The sequence below is a fragment of the Microcaecilia unicolor genome, chromosome 2, assembly GCF_901765095.1.
Source record: "Microcaecilia unicolor chromosome 2, aMicUni1.1, whole genome shotgun sequence".
NCBI lineage: Eukaryota > Metazoa > Chordata > Amphibia > Gymnophiona > Siphonopidae > Microcaecilia > Microcaecilia unicolor.
Window position 1 is genome coordinate 448120640 of NC_044032.1, and position 16382 is coordinate 448137021.

General features: G+C 43.1%; 1 protein-coding gene across 1 annotated transcript in view; it reads left to right on the top strand.

Moving 5' to 3' along the window:
- The window catches only part of LOC115461231 (retinol dehydrogenase 11-like), an 87767-nt gene that overhangs the window by 24276 nt on the left and 47109 nt on the right, over positions 1 to 16382 (top strand). The window lies entirely within an intron of this gene.

Consider the following 16382-nt stretch of genomic DNA (forward strand, 5'->3'; position numbering starts at 1 on the left):
AGTGTTGCAGCTCGGCTGGAGGAGATGTGCTGGAGCCGGCTCCAGAGCTGTTTGTTATTTTTTAAAGAATTTTGGGAGCTTTAAACTTTAACAACTGGCTCCCAACATTTGGGCTGGGGTGGCTCAGGTCCCTTCCTGGCAGCGTCAGCTCCAGCTGCCCTGTGGTGGGGACGTCTCACTCCGAATCCGACCCACACAGCAAAACAAAAAACAGCATGAAACCATGTGCGGGCTGTAGCCCTGCACACGCTGCTGCAGGCTCCCTTCCTCCTCCCTCTCCAAAATGGGATGTTAAATCCTGAGGGGAGGGAGGAGGAAGGAAGCCGGCAGCAGCGTGTGCAGGGCTACGGCCCCGCACATGGTTTCATATTGTTTTTTGTTTTGCCTGCCACAAGCAAGATTGTAGCTCAAGGTTCTTGCTTCAGCCTTCAGGCCAGGGAAGTACCAGCCGGGGACTGGGACTCGGAAGCCAGCATCAGTGAATGCAGGGCTGCAGCTCAAAGAGTTAGATATGTTAAGTGCGCACCCTGCTTTCAAAAGGGAAGAGGTTCCAAGTTATTCCAGAAATGGCCTGGGGCTATATTTTGTGTAGGCTGGGTCTGTTGTCAACCTCGGGTTTTGAAAAAGCATGCGTGAGTATTTGATTACGGAGCTCTCTTTTACAACCTGTATAGAAACATTCTTTGATAAATATCTCGGGGCAATTGCACTGCTAGTTACGATAGAGTAATGTTTGTTTTCATGCAGCTTTCAGAAGCTTGCCTGCCATGACTGCTTTGTGTGTTTCATCACTTGGGATATACCTCCTGCTGATTCCTCAGAGGTTTGTCTCTTTCCCCTACCCTGCACAGCCATGGTCCCAAACAAAGCAAACAGTCCTTGGAGCTGCTGCTCCATGTTGTCGTTCTTTAATGTTGGTAGCATGTTTATTTAATCTCACTTATATGTTCAAACATGCCAGCTTTTCATAGGTAGAGTAGTAAATTGTTATAAATCGTAATTAGTGTGTCATTTGGAGGAGGGGCTGGTTATAGGGACACTCTACCAGGTATTGTGTTCATGCAGAGATTTCTTTCCTCCTGGAAAGAGCCGCTAAAACAGATATCATATTATCATAAATGTATTACAAATATCTGTTTTTCTATTAAGTATATATGTGGTTTATATTGATGCAGGGCAGCTGTTGGGCAGACTACTTAGAAATCCATCATACCTATATACATAGTGCCCACCCATATTAGCTACAGGCCCACCCAAAATGTCAGGTCTGGCTACGCCACTGGCTCCCGCTACCCATCATAATAGGCATCTGATTAAGGGAAGGAGAGTGGGGCTTTCTCTGAGCTAACAAGTTAAGGGTTTCAGACTTCAGAGACACTGTAAATCATGAATAATGAAGTTGCTACTTGTTGCCCCTTGTATTGGATCTGCTTCTGCCACATTGTATTTTGCTTTAAGAGACTTTATTGCAGCAAACAGTTGGTTCAGAACAGCAATCTTGGCGTTGCCTGACTTATTGAGACAGTGGGCAGTGTGGAGAAAGAGTGAAGCTGCTTACGGCCTTGTGGAAGAATCTAGTCCTGGCCTTGGTGCCAACCAACAATGATTGTTTATGTACAGGGGTTGCTCTTATTCCGAGTACACACTAGGCAACCATCTAAGGCAAACTTAAACCCCTGTTACATTGGAGTAATTGTGAACAGTTAGCATTTTTCCTATTTCCCAACTCTCAGCCAGAGACCTCTATAGTTTTTTTTTAAGGAATCTTAGGTCTCACAATGACTTTTCTCAACAGTTTCTTTAACCCACGGCTACTGACTTTGGAGGGACAGCCTAACTGAAGGAGTGTCTTGGAGGTGTGAAACTTCAAAGGATACTCACATAGAAGTTTTCCCAGTCTGTATCGTTGAATAACTTTATCCCAGAATAGATCATGTTTAGGACTTTGCTTCATATCCATTTTATACAATTCAAACAGATGTATACAAATCAGCTCATCTACTGCGACTGCACACTGGAGAGCTCTATTAAACTTACTATGGGCTTTAAGGCAATGTTTGGAATCAGAGCCCTAATCTGGGTTTGTTTTGACAAAAGGCGTGCGGCCTCATGCAATCAAAAATTTGTAGATTCTTATTTACTTTCTAAATATTTCTATAATTTTTCTTTTACACTGAAAGTACAGAGTATGTTGTGCAATTCAGTGAAACACTCTCCTAACATATTTTTTAGACATCAGAATGTGAAAAATGTAGAAACAGAATGCAAAACAATAAATCTTCCTTGAGAAATACTTCTGAAGGCTTACTGATAACATGAAGATTACTAACTGGAGGAAGTGGAAAGCTTGAGAGATGATCTACAAATATTAGAAGCTTGGGCTAATGCTCTGAAGTTCAGCTTTAACTCATTTGGGGTGCAGAAATTCAAAGAAGCTGTATGTGATAGGAGATGAGAGGCTGATATGCACGGACCAGGAAAGAGACCTTGGGATAATAATGTCTAAAGATTTCCCTTTCAGAATTAGAGTACATAAGTATTGCCATACTGGGAAAGACCATCCAGCTCATTTTCGAAAGTGGTCGCTGGCCATCTTCTGACATAAATCGGGAGATGACCAGCAATCTCCTGAAACCGGCCAAATCGGTATAATTGAAAGCCAATTTTTTGACACCCTCGCTGGTTTCCTGTCGCGGAGCTGGCAAAAGTTCAAGGGGGCGTGCCGGCAGTGTAGCAAAGGCGGTACATGGGTGTGTTTAAGAAATGGCCGACTTCATCCGATAATGGAAAAAATAAAACCTGCGATGACGAGCATTTCGCTGGTTTCACTTGGTCCCTTTTTATTTACGACCAAGCCTCAAAAAGGTACCCCAACTGACCAGCTGACCACTGCATGGAATCGGGGATGACCTCCCCTTACTCCCCCAGTGGTTACCAACCCCCTCCCACCCTAAAAAAAAAAAACTTTACAACATTTTTTTGCCAGCCTCTATGCCAGCCTCAAATGTCTTACCCAGCTCCTTGACAGCAGTATGCAAGTCCCTGGAGCAGTTTTTAGTGGGTGCAGTGCACTTCAGGTAGGTGGACCCAGGCCCATCCCCCTACCTGTTACACTTGTGGTGGTATATGTTGAGCCCTCCAAAAAACCCCAAAACCCATTGTACCCACATGTAGGTGCCCCCCTGCACCCCTTAGGCCTATGGTAGTGGTGTAGAGTTGTGGGGAATGGATTTGGGGGGCTCAGCACCCAAGGGAAGGGAGCTATGCACCTGGGAGCTATTATTATTTTTATTTATTTTTTAGAAGTGCCCCCTAGGGTGCCCAGTTGGTGTCCTGGCATGTGAGGGGGGCCAGTGCACTACAAATGCTGGCTTTTCCCATGACCAAATGCCTTGGATTTGGCCGGGTTTGAGATGGCCAGTTTCGGTTTCCTTTATCGCTGAAAATTGATCCCGGCCAGCTCTGGCATTTGGCTGGGGCCAACAATATTAACGAAGAAAAAGATGGCCGGCCATCTTTTTTGAAAATACGGTTGGCTCCGCCCGCTGGCGGCGCCGGCACTGGAGATGGCCGGTCATAGAGATGGCCGGCACCTTTCAATTATGCCCCTCCAAAGGTCCATCAAGCCTAGCATCCTGTTTCCAACAGTGGCCAATCCAGGTCACAAATACCTGGCAAGATCCCAAAAAAGTACAAAACATTCTATACTGCTTAACCCAGAAATAGTGGATTTTCCCCATTTAATAATGGTCTATGAACTTTTTCTTTAGAAAGCCATCCAAACCTTTTTTAAACTCCGTTAAGCTAACTGCCTTTACCACATTCTCTGGCAACAAATTCCAGAGTTTAACAAATATAAAGAATAATTAAAAAAAAAAAAGAAAGAATTAGTGCAATATGCATGGGCTAAAATAACTCATAGTCACAAAAGAGAGGTTAACCGCATACAAAAATAAACAGAAACACATAAAAAGCAAACACCGAGCCTTCAGGAAAGAGAAAAATGTAATCCTTTATTCCAAAAGATGACCTGACGGCGTTTTAAAGTTTGCACGGATGATCAGCATATTCTGGGAAATATACCCTGATTGCTTGATTGATCTCATATGTTTATACCTATAGGATCTCTTTGACCCCTGAGGCAGGCAGGCAGGTATGCTGAAACACGGCACGTGTCGGGTCATCTTTTGGAATAAAGGATTACATTTTTCTCTTTCCTGATGGCCCAGTGTTTGCTTTTTTTGTGTTTCTAAAATAACTCATACACATGTTTTATATATGTGGAGGGGATATTTTCGATATGACATCTAAACCTGATGTTGGCTTTTTTGCAGAAAATGTCCAAAAATCCAGTAGTGATCATGTCCACTTTCAAACCAGAAAAACATCCAACTTTTTGTTTCAAAAATGGCCATTTACTAGATATTTTTGTGCACAGTGTATCTATCTTTTTGGACCATTAAAAAAAAAAGTGTCCAAGGGGAAAAATGCACAAAAATAAGCCATTGGGATGTATGGGGGGGCCTTGCATTCTTAATAGACTGGCACCATAGACATCCCAGCAAAACAGTGAGGCACCCTAGGGGGCATTGCAGTGGACTTCAAATAAAAGATCCCAGGTACACATCTCACTGTTACCCTCTTATATTGTATGATGAGTCCTCCAGAAATCTAGTGTGCACCACTACAATAACCCTTCTGCCTGCAGATGTCACCTATATGTAGGTACAGTAGGTTTTTTGGTGGATTTTGGAGGGCTCACCATATAATATAAGGGAGTAATGGTTAGAGTGGGATATGGGTCTGGGTTCCCTTCTCTACAGTCCACTGCACCGACCGGTAGGCTACTCCAGGGACTTGCTTGCTGCTCTATAAGAACTGGCCATAACATCTGAAACTGTCATAGAGGCTGGAATGTACTGTTTTATTCACATTTTTGGGTGGTGGAGGGAAGTCATGCCTCAATCCCTCCAGTGGTCACTTGGTGATTTAGGGCAGCTTTTTGTGACTTAGTTGTGATTTGAAATAGGTCTAGACCAAAATATCTAACTTTTAACCCCAGACATTTTTGCTTTGTTCCATTATGACAGAAAAACATCCAAGTTTTGGGAATGCCCAAATACTGTCCCTGACAAGCCTCCTTGTTATTTACATGCACTGCAGAGAAAAACATCTCAAATCCGAGTTTTGAAAATTGTGATTTGGATGTTTTTCCGAGAAAAATATCCAAATACCCCTTTATGCTGTTTTTGAGACATTTTGTGTGGAGGTATGGCCTAGTGGTTAATTTTGTGTGGAGGTATGGCCTAGTGGTTAGAGCACCAGTCTTGACATCCAGAGGTGGTCAGTTCAAATCCCACTGCTGCTCTTGTGATCTTGGGCAAGTCACTTAACCCTCCCTTACCTCAGGTACAAACTTAGATTGTGAGCCCTCCTGGGACAGAGAAATATCCAGCATACCTGAATGTAACTCACCTTGAGCTACTACTGAAAAAGGTGTGAGCAAAATCTAAATAAAAAATTTTCTCTTTTGAAAATGAGTCCCAAGGTGAGCTACTGAAAATAATGAAAATAACCACTGTAATACCTTTTCTTTACTACCATGTATATGTAGTGGTGCATCATTTACTATGGTATGATTTGTTGGGCTATTATTGTTTGCATTAAACCTTAAAGACTTTCTAAGTGTAGCACACATTTCCTCCTCCTCCTCCTCCCCCCCCCCCCCCCGGTAAAGAATACCAGGGAAGTACCTGGCAAAGGAAATACTGTATTCTCCCCCCCCCCCCCTGCATGTGGAAACACAGTAAAAAAGGGGGTTCTCATCAGTCAGAGTGCAAATCATTGGTCAAAAATTCCCCAACTCAGGCCCCAGCTTTTCTTCGAGATGCTCTGGGCCAGATACGCTAAACTTAATGAGCCAGCAACCTGGTTTTTAAACTGGTTCTAGCCAGTGTAGCATGCAAGTAGTAAACCAGGACATGCACAAAAGGGTTCTCCAAGCCATTTTCCTGTCACGATAGCAGCTAACGAAAACGGAATGCAAATGAGCTAATTACTATTATAATGTGAATGCGGTGCGATGCACTACCGTTTCCGACCCCATGCGCCATGGAAAACCTAACGGGAGGTCTGCATCTCTCATTGGGGCTACTGTGAGCGGGACCCATGCAGAGGAGGACGCCCATCGCAAAAATCGGAAGAAAAAAAATGTTCAAGTGTTCGTCAGGGATGTCCTTTCAAGTGCCTAACACTTGGACATCCTTCACTCAAAAAAAAAAAAAAAAAAAAGGACATCCCTGACAAACACTTGGACATTTTTTTCTTCAGATTTTGTGATGGGCGTCCTTCTCTTTGACGTGTTTTTCTTACGTTCCCAAAATGACCACCGCCGGAGAGAATTGGGGATTGGGACGTGCGAGGATGCCCAAATCAAAACTATTTGGACGTCCCTGTCGATTATGCTCCTCCAGGTCTCTCTCAGCCAATCACAGCTGGACATGGAGAGAAGGGGAGGGCAGGGGGAGAGAAAAGAGATCGCTGGGAGGAGGAGAGGGCAGGGGAGAGAGTAGAATTGCTGGCCATGGATGGATGGAGGGGAGGGCAGGGGAGAGAGGAGAATTGCTAGACATGGATGGGTGGAGGGGAGGGCAGGGGGAGAGAAGAGATTGCTGTACATGGATGGATGGAGGGGAGGGCAGGGGAGAGGGGAGAATTGCTGTACATGGATGGATGGATGGATGGAGGGGAGGGAAGTCAGGAAGGAGATGCACATGGATGGAGGGGAGGGAAGGGAGGAGAAATGCTGGACATGGATGGGAGGGAAGGAAAGACAAAGGAAGGAGATGCACACGGATGGAGTGGAAGGGAGAGAGGGAAAATGCTGGTCATGGATGGAGTGGAGGGAAGACAGAGGAAGTAGATGCACGTGGATGGAGGGGAGGGGAGTGAGGAGAAATGCTGGATATGGATAGAGGGGAAATTGCTGAATTTAAGGGCTGGATTGGAACACTTTGAGGGCCAATGTTGAAACTGGAGAAAGGATAGGGACAGGGCTACAGATGGTAGACAGGACGCATAAGGACACAGAAGGATGGTGGACATGGTGAGAGAAAAAATATCAAATGGAAAGAAGACACTGCATAAAACAGAAGACACTGGGACCAAAGCTAATAGAAAAACTAAATGCTCAGACAGCAAAGGTAGAAAACATGTTTTTATTCAGAATTTATTAATTGGAATATGTCAGCTTTTGGAAATGTGCATCTGTGATATTTTGCATGCAAGTTTCAATTTTTCTAGTATTGCTGCATGCTGAGTCTGACTTCTTGAGTTAACTTTCCAGTTCAGTATTTTGCCTTCATATCTGTTTTGTCATGTGTTTTTCATGTGTGATCAAGATGCAGTATTCTGCTAGCGTGTATAGAAGAACAGTGAGGAAAAATGAGCACAAACTACAGAGTTTATAATTGCTGTTTCTACTAGCTACAATAATTTTTGAAGCTGTTTTAGTGATATTCAATTATTTATTTTCTCTTCCACCTTTTAAAGCACTGCCTATCCAACTGAAACAGCTTTTAGCCTTGTTACAGATGGAGTGTATGGCAATGACGGCTGCACGGGGGGAGTGGAAACACAGATTAACCAAATTGGCTTCCTTGCTTACAGTGGACTAGATAGGCTCACTTCCACTCCTGTCTATTAAACCTCCTTGGTCATGTCGCACCGCAAGAGCATCAGAGCAGCACCACATGCCACAACACCAGAACTTCAAAGCACCAGAGTATCCGAGCGTCCACAAGGTCACCATCGGGTGGGAACTGTCAGGGGGGGAGGGAGAAGTAAAACGAGAGGGTCACCGTTAGGTGAGAACTGTCCGGAGGTGGGGGGGGGGGAGTCATGGTTGGGAATTGCCCCCCTAAAGTGGGAATTATTTGTAAGGGAATTGTCCTAGTTGAGAACTGTCCCAGGGGGAATTGGTGGGTGGGAACTGTCCGATTGCATACTCGCTGGATACCCTCTGTGGTACCCCGCATTCAGGGATCCAAGAAGCTGAAATCTGGTTGTATATCTTTACAATGTAGGATCTGGTCCTTAGGAATCCATTGAACCATGCTACCACTTCACCGCATATTTTCATGTTGTTGAGTAGGGCCATTAGTGTTATGTGGTCTACTAGATTGAATGCACTTGACATGTTGAATTGTAGTAATAATATTCCCTGTCCTTGGTATATTAAGCTTCTGAACTTCATTATCAAGGTACTTATGACTGTCTTGTTGCTGTGTTGTGGTCTGAACCCTGATTGGGAGTTGTGAAGATCTTAGTCTTTATTTCATATGGTGCTATGTTGTCAAGTATTTTTAAGACATAATCCTACCAATTATTAAACAAATCATTTGGGGAAGTGGTATCTATCAAACTTTGAATCTGGTCCAAAATAAGTCAACATCTATCCTGCCTCTGGTTTTCCTCGAAACTTTAGAACTATGTTTCTTGGAACCTGATTCTCACCAGAAAATAGTAAAATCAAATTAAAAAAGTGATCTGTCCATGGAAGCTGAGAAAAATCATTAAAACTTAAATTAAAATCCTGCAAGTTAACGTAAGACATTGCAAGAACATCAAGAGTATGACCTTTGTTTTAAGAACTAGGTATATTGGTCCGATCAAAATCTAAAGTGTTTAAAAATTCAAGAAACTCCCGATCCTGAGTATCTGATATATTGTCAAAATGCAAATTGACATCTCCGACAAGCAAAATTGCTGAGTATTGTAACATATATTTAGCTATAAGCTCGTGCGGAGTATCCCGACAGCTTGCCCATTTGCCTGGAGGACTGTACATAACAACACAACATAATGTGCCTGCAAATGCAGAATCGTGAACAGTACAGCATAATGTCCTCCAAAGAAGACGTAGAATTTTTTTTCTAAAAGTTTAATAGTGAAAAAGACCTATAAAATAATACAAGGCCTCCTCCTCTTTTGCCCTGTCTAGCAGCATGGAGTATCTTGTATCCACTAGGGCACACTGATTTTAAACAAGGGTCATCTAGAATGGAGAACCATAGAGCTGTGTAAGAAAAATTAAAGCCAGCATGGAGTCTTCAATCAAGTCTCGAATAATATCTACTTTACTAACTGCAGACCTAGCATTTACATAAAGAAAAGGAACAGGTGTGAAAGAGTGTCAGTAATTACAGGTTGAATGGTAATCAGATTTCTGGATATAGGCCCAGTTAGGTAACTCTCTGGGAAACCTGAGTAAAAGGAAGCTGAAGAGGAAATAGTGTGGGGTTTTATACTTGCCCACGAGCCAAATCAGAAATATATAATTCAGAATGACTTAACTTTCAGAGGTGTGCAGTGTAGCAAAGCACATGTGTTCCCAAGGCTTTGCCCCAGGCACTTCAAGCACCCCAGGAAATAACCCCTCCCTGTTATCTTCTCCTGGCAGTTTTGCACTAATCGCTACCACCACCATAGTGCTTAAACAAAAGGTGAGCACCTTTTTCTTCCAGGTGAAATGTGACCAGTATATATTTTTCTTTTTCCTTCCTACCATACTTATGCAGTGGTGTCACCTTACTGAGAGTTGGTATAGATGTACAACAGGGTCACCACATGAAGGTACTCAGTAAGACTTGAGGAGAAAAAGTATTCCCTCCCTCCTCAGAGATAAACAGCAATTAGTTTTCCTGCAGAATTTTATGTTGTGCTCTCCTTTGAACAACGCATAGGGTGGAGGTGACCACAAGCAAAGTCCGTTCCAGGTAGAGTATTGTTGACATTTTTTTTTCCAGCTTCAATAATGGTGTGTCCATTTGTGTATGCTAGAGACCACAGGATTCCCGTTTTAGCTGGTTTTTTCTTGAGTTTTATGCACCATATTTGCCCCTTTACGAAGGTTTCAAATTAGCCCCTGACGCAGCCCTAGGTGGGCGAAACACGGCCTGTGTCGGGCGATTTGTTCATACACGGTATCTTCAATAAAATCTTTTTGTTGTGACATTGATCTGCTGGCTTTCTTTCCCATATTGGATTTTGCAGATCATTTGCCTTGTTGTTTTTTGGGTCATGCACTGACAGGAAAGATGTTTTTACAAGAAGGCTGGATTCCCCTCAAATCTTCCCCCCAAGGCTATCTGGGCTAGGGCACACTAGCACTCAGCACCCCAAGACAGGGTACCACAAGACCGGGTACCCCAGGACCATGCAGCTCAAGTCAGGGAATCCCTCAACCAAAGAGCTTTCAAACTGCTAGACCAGACTGGCCAGACCAATAATAATTACCTGGCCCCAGGAAATATCCAGCAGTGTCCTCCTTTCATCGCCACATCTTGTGAAATGATGGTACCTGACTCATAGCTGTACATTGAGTTCTCCGAGGACAAGCAGGCTGCTTGTTCTCACATGTGAGACGACGTTCGCGACGGCCCAGGAATCGGCAAAACATTTTGCAAGCAAAATAAAATCAAAGTCTTTCGAGAGAGTTCCATAGCGTGGGCAGCGTGAACCGCGCATACGGAAATGACTTCCTGCTCGCTGCACCTCTTTAGTTCTTTTTTCTCCGCGGTTAGGTGCGGCAGTGTTTCCTCTGCGCTCCATCAGGCCCAGAAAGAGAACTACTCTTCGCGACTGAATTTCATTTTATTTTTGCTTTTAATTTCTTTTTTTAAAAGAAAAATAAGAAAAACTACAGGAAAACTACTTTAAAAAAAATATATATAAATTTTTTTTAAAGTAGTTTTCCTGTAGTTTTCTTATTTTTTGTCCACCTTTAAAGTTTTCTTTCTTTTTCGACACGGCCGGGCTTTGGGCCACGCGGTTGGGTTTTTCCTTTTTTTTGTGCTTTTTCTTTCTTGGCACAATCGCGTCGTTTGATTTCGCCGAAGCCGTTTTTTCTTCCATGTCATCGAAGACACTCAGCGGCTTCAAATGGTGTACTCAGTGCAACCGGACCATCTCGGGTACAGATACCCACGCCTGGTGTATCCAGTGCCTTGGGCCCGACCATAGCCCAGCCACTTGTATTCTGTGTCTTCGTATGAAGAAACGGACACAAGCGTCTCAAGAGGCCCAGCAAGAGAAGCTTTTTGGGGATCAGTCTGGTCCTTCAACGTCGATATCGACATGGGACTTTTTCTGACAATTGGCCTGCGTAATGTGGGGTACCTCAGGGTTCCCCTCTATTGCCTATTTTATTCAACCTACTGATATCTACCCTGGGGAAGAAACTAGAAAGGGCAGGCTATCAGACTTTTATCGATGCAGATGACATCACCATCTTACTGCCAGTAGTGCAACATGAGATATCAAACTGAATCTCTTTGACTGGTAAATGGATGTGTGCCAGCTACCTAAAACTAAATAAGGATAAGACCAAATTTTTACTAATTGGACCAAATTACAAACTTGATCGTGAGGCATCATTTGTTGTGAATAATGTCATTAAAAATATTAGGAATCATAACTGATCATAACCTAAAAATGGAATCTCAGAGCAATTATCTGGTAAAAAGCTGTTTTTAGACCATGAGAATATTGAGAAGAATCTGTAAATATATTCAAGATAAGTTTAGATTAGTGGTTCAATCTCTGATCCTGAGCAAACTAGATTATTGTAATATTGTCTATCTGGGCATTTCTAAATATCTATATCTGACGTCGGTGCCGGGGAAAATGGTAGAGGCTATTATCAAAAATAAAATTACAGAGCACATCCATGGACATGGATTACTGAGACCAAGCCAGCACGGCTTTTGTGTGGGGAAATCTTGCCTGACCAATTTACTTCAATTCTTTGAAGGAGTCAACAAACATGTGGACATAGGGGAACCGGTTGATATTGTGTATCTGGATTTTCAAAAGGCGTTTGACAAGGTACCTCATGAAAGGCTACAGAGGAAATTGGAGGATCATGGGCTAGGAGGAAGTGTCCTATTGTGGATTAAAAACTGGTTGAAGGAGAGGAATCAGAGAGTGGGGTTAAATGGGCAGTTTTCACAATGGAGAAGGGTAGTTAGTGGGGTTCCTCAGGGGTCTGTGCTAGGACCGCTGCTTTTTAATATATTTATAAATGATTTAGAGATGGGAGTAACTAGCGAGGTAATTAAATTTGATGATAACACAAAGTTATTCAAAGTCGTTAACTTGGGACAGGATTGTGAAAAATTACAGAAGGACCTTACGAGAATGGGAGACTGGGCGGCTAAATGGCAGATGACGTTTAATGTGAGCAAGTGCAAGGTGATGCACGTGGGAAAAAAGAACCCGAATTATAGCTACGACATGCAAGGTTCCACGTTAGGAGTTACGGACCAAGAAAGGGATCTGGGTGTCGTCGTCGATAATACACTGAAACCTTCTGCTTAATGTGCTGCTGCGGCTAGGAAAGCGAATAGAATGTTGGGTATTATTAGGAAAGGTATGGAAAACAGGTGTGAGGATGTTATAATGCTGTTGTATCGCTCCATGGTGCAACCACACCTTGAGTATTGTGTTCAATTCTGGTCGCCGCATCTCAAGAAAGATATAGTAGAATTGGAAAAGGTGCAGCGAAGGGCGACTAAAATGATAGTGGGGATGGGACGACTTCCCTATGAAGAAAGACTAAGGAGGCTAGGGCTTTTCAGCTTGGAGAAGAGACGGCTGAGGGGAGACATGATACAGGTATATAAAATAATGAATGGAGTGGAACAGGTGGATGTGAAGCGTCTGTTCACGCTTTCCAAAAATACTAGGACTAGGGGGCATGCGATGAAACTACAGTGTAGTAAATTTAAAACAAATCGGAGAAACTTTTTCTTCACCTAACGCATAATTAAACTCTGGATTTCGTTGCCAGAGAACGTGGTGAAGGCGGTTAGCTTGGCAGAGTTTAAAAAGGGGTTAGACGGTTTCCTAAAGGACAAGTCCATAAACCACTACTAAATGGGAAAATCCACAATTCCAGGAATAACTTGTATATCACAAATAGAGAGGGTAGAACAGCATACAACCAAAGTATACAGACACAAAAAAAGCAACACTGGGCATTCCAGACTAGGACAACAGGAGTACTTTATTAGCAAATGACCCAACACGGGCCGTGTTTCGGCGTCAGAAGACGCCTGCCTCAGGGGTCAGAGTGATTCTGCGATGTATAGATAATGTAGGTCAAGTGCCTCAACACATACAAGTGTTGTTGCTTAAAATATTCGCCGTACTGCAAAAAAAGCGGGCTCTAGCAAAAAGTCTCCTCCTGTACACTTGTATGTGTTGAGGCACTTGACCTACATTTTCTATACATCGCAGAATCACTCTCACCCCTGAGGCAGGCGTCTTCTGATGCCGAAACACGGCCCGTGTCGGGTCATCTGCTAATAAAGTACTCCTGTTGTCCAAGTCTTGAAGACCCAGTGTTGCTTTTTTTGTGTCTGTAGGAATAACATGTATAGAATGTTTGTATGTTTGGGAAGCTTGCCAGGTTTCCCTTGGCCTGCATTGGCCGCTGTCGTGGACAGGATGCTGGGTTCAATGGACCCTTGGTCTTTTCCCAGTGTGGCATTACTTGTGTACTTATGTATAGAAAAGACTGCAATCCGTAAAGAGTAGCAGTTTGTTTAATCTTTTCTCCTCAAAAATGATAAAATAACCGTTTTTTTGTTGTTGTTTTACTGTATTGGCTCCCCTTAGTAGCCAGAGTTCTCTACAAACTTTACTGTCTGATATTTAAGCTCCTTTATAGCACAGTGCTGAAATATATGCTTCACAGTCAACTGATAATGACCTAACATGCATTTCTATGGTTTTACTTTTTCCAAATCTTAGCAGTATTTCATCTGTAAAAGTGTTTTCGTTTTTGTTTTCTTCTCAAGCTGCTAGTGCTTGGTCTACTGTTCCTAGCAAGATAAGATTCTCATCTAGCTAAGCTTTTTTTTTTTTTGGGGGGGGGGGGGGGGTCAATATTTTATTGAAGATTTTCAAGTATAAAACAAACATACCTATATAAACATATAACAAGTTGGCTTCTAACACAATATTATGAGGTCATATGTGAGTCCTTGTTCTCTACCTTAAGTCTGAAAATACAAGATTTAATAATTGAGATATAGAGATGTACAAGAGGAACTAGGCTCAGCACTCTGTTTGGGGGCGCAGCACAAAGTGCCACTAACGTTCTATCACAGACATTTCAAGGACATGGCAAAAGAGCCGGATTTTGAGAGACTATCTAAACTGTGAAGCGAGGAATTGGGGACGGAGATTACAACTACACTACTGCGGGAACACCTTATTGGCTTCCCGCAGAAACACGGACCAAGCAAATTATTGGGAAGTACAATTTAAGTTTACACTGAGAGCATATGTGCCTCCCAGACGAGCATTCCACATGGGAGTATCGCCAGATGGGGCATGCCCCAAATGTACAGCGGAAGGCGCAACGTTGGGCCATATGTTTTGGAACTGTCCGCGGATTTGGAAGTTTTGGAGGGACTTGACTAAGCAGATGGCCATTATTTGGAATGTAAGCTGGCAGATGGATGCTCGACTTCTTTTTGGTTACCCGCGAATTTCCAGACCCACCCCGAGGGGATGCCGAGCCTTTGCCATGTGAGCAGTGATGGTGGCGAAGAAAACAATATTGTCGGCATGGCTATCCGCGGAGGGCCCAACGATATCTCAGTGGAGAGGGCAGATGATCTACCTACTGCGCACAGAAAGAACGAGCTTGCGAACCCGGAGGCCATTGGGCGTCAAGACTTTTTGGAATTGCTGGACGCCGTTCTGGCTTACGTTGACACCCTATGCTAGGGGGCACATAATGAACATGTAACATAGATGTGCAACAGACGCTACCATAATAGTTGGAGTGTGAGGACTGTGACTAAAGACTGCAATAGGGAGGGGGGGGGGGGGGGGTTGCTGGAAGGGGTGGGAGGAGAGGGGAGAGAAGCACAGGGGGAGAAACAGTAAAAAGTTACCAGAGAGACAATTAGGAAGACCAGAAGGCTGCGAGACCTTTGTTGTTGTGTGAAGTGTAATGAGCTTTGTTGTTAAAAGCATTAAGATTACAGTGCTAGATAACTTTGCAGAGTCATCTGTATGTTAATGATGTTTTATGATTTCTCCAATAAAAACTATTGAACCATAATTGAGATAGAATACTGTATTATGGGCATTTGGAGCAAAAGGAATCAAGGTATCACAGAACAGTCAATTGCTTATATGCAACCAGTTATTCATATTTCTTGATCATTCAAACATAACTCCACCATTCAGAAGAGTTCAAAGAGGAATTATCTTTCCACTCACAGATTATTAACTCCCTCTTTTATCAAACCATGCTAGCGGTTCCAGGTGCAGCAATGCTGACATAGCCCATTCATTTTGAATGGGCTGTGTCAGCAATGCCGCACGGCAACAGCTAACACAAGGGTCCTTTTACTAAGGTGTGCTGAAAAATGGCCTGCGGTAGTGTGGGCGCGTGCAGATCCATTTTTCAGTGCGTCTGCAAAAAAAATGCCTTTTTAAAATGTTTGCTGAAAATGGATGTGTGGCAAAAAATCAAAATTGGTGCGCGTCCATTTTGGGACTGAGACCTTCCCGCCAGCCATTGACCTAGTGGTAAAGTTTCATGTGGTAACTGGGTAGTAATGACCTATGTGCGTCAAATGCCACTTGGCGTGCGCCCGACACGCGCATCCGAAAATAACAACTATTTTTCGGATGTGCGTATCGGACGCATGCCAAAAATGAAATTACCGCAAGAGCCACAGGGTAGTCGGGTGGTAACTCCATTTTGGCACATGTTGGGCACGCTTAGACGCTTACGCGGCTTAGAAAAAGGGCCCCACAATTTGATAAAAGACCCCCTAAATGTGTGAAAATAGCTAGATAAAATATTAAAGAGTTTATGACAGGGTTCTGGCAAAGAGTTGTCTGGACTAGAGGAGCGTAAAATAATAGTTCTGTAAGTGATGTAAGAAAGCTATTAAAACTGTCCTGTTTCAAAAATATATTTTACTAAGACAGCATTAGGTTTGCTATTCCCATCTTTTATCTTGTATTAATCTGTAAATTTCTAGATATATAATCTAGTTTTCTTGGGTGTAATCCGCGTAGAACCACTGACAGGAATTAGTGTAATATAAAAGGCATAACTGTAAATGTTTACTAAATCTGATCTCTCACGTCACCAGATAGCTCAAGGCGAGTTACAAGCCTACCTTACTTATTTATCCAAAACTGCACTTCAGTTATATTATCCTTCCTACTCTAAGTCATCCCCCACACTTCCCATCCAGAGAGCACTCAGGTAAAAATTTTACGATAGAACCAGGTCTTCAAATAAGTCTTAAATTTCAAAAGAAAACTCTGCTTTCCTTACACTGTGA